This window comes from Haliaeetus leucocephalus, unplaced genomic scaffold (assembly GCF_000737465.1).
Source record: "Haliaeetus leucocephalus isolate CR32 unplaced genomic scaffold, Haliaeetus_leucocephalus-4.0 Scaffold250, whole genome shotgun sequence".
In the NCBI taxonomy this organism is placed as follows: domain Eukaryota; kingdom Metazoa; phylum Chordata; class Aves; order Accipitriformes; family Accipitridae; genus Haliaeetus; species Haliaeetus leucocephalus.
In genome coordinates this window covers 393,755-394,104 of record NW_010972686.1, presented here as the reverse complement: position 1 = coordinate 394,104, position 350 = coordinate 393,755, and positions in this window count along the sequence as shown.

The window sequence follows — 350 nt, the reverse complement described above, 5'->3', positions numbered from 1 at the left end:
ATGCTGTTCTCATGCTAACAAATCGCTCCTTATCTTCTTACTTGCGTTCTCAGTTTCACTCGCCCTTGAGTCCATATGTCTGTTTTTCTGTGTTTTCACAAATCTATCCACACATCCTTTAATTACTTGAGTTACAGGATGTGTTATCTCATCAGAAGAAACTATATATTCTGCTTGTACCCATTTATTGCCTACAAACTATAAAATACAATTGATGTCTGGAATATATCAACTACATATTTCCCGCGTTAAGGCCTAATTTAGTGGCAGTGAGGCAAACATCCTTTCGGGGCGCAGCTTATGCAGTAGTTAGGCAAATTTCAGTGTTCTCATTTTGCAAAAGCCAATAT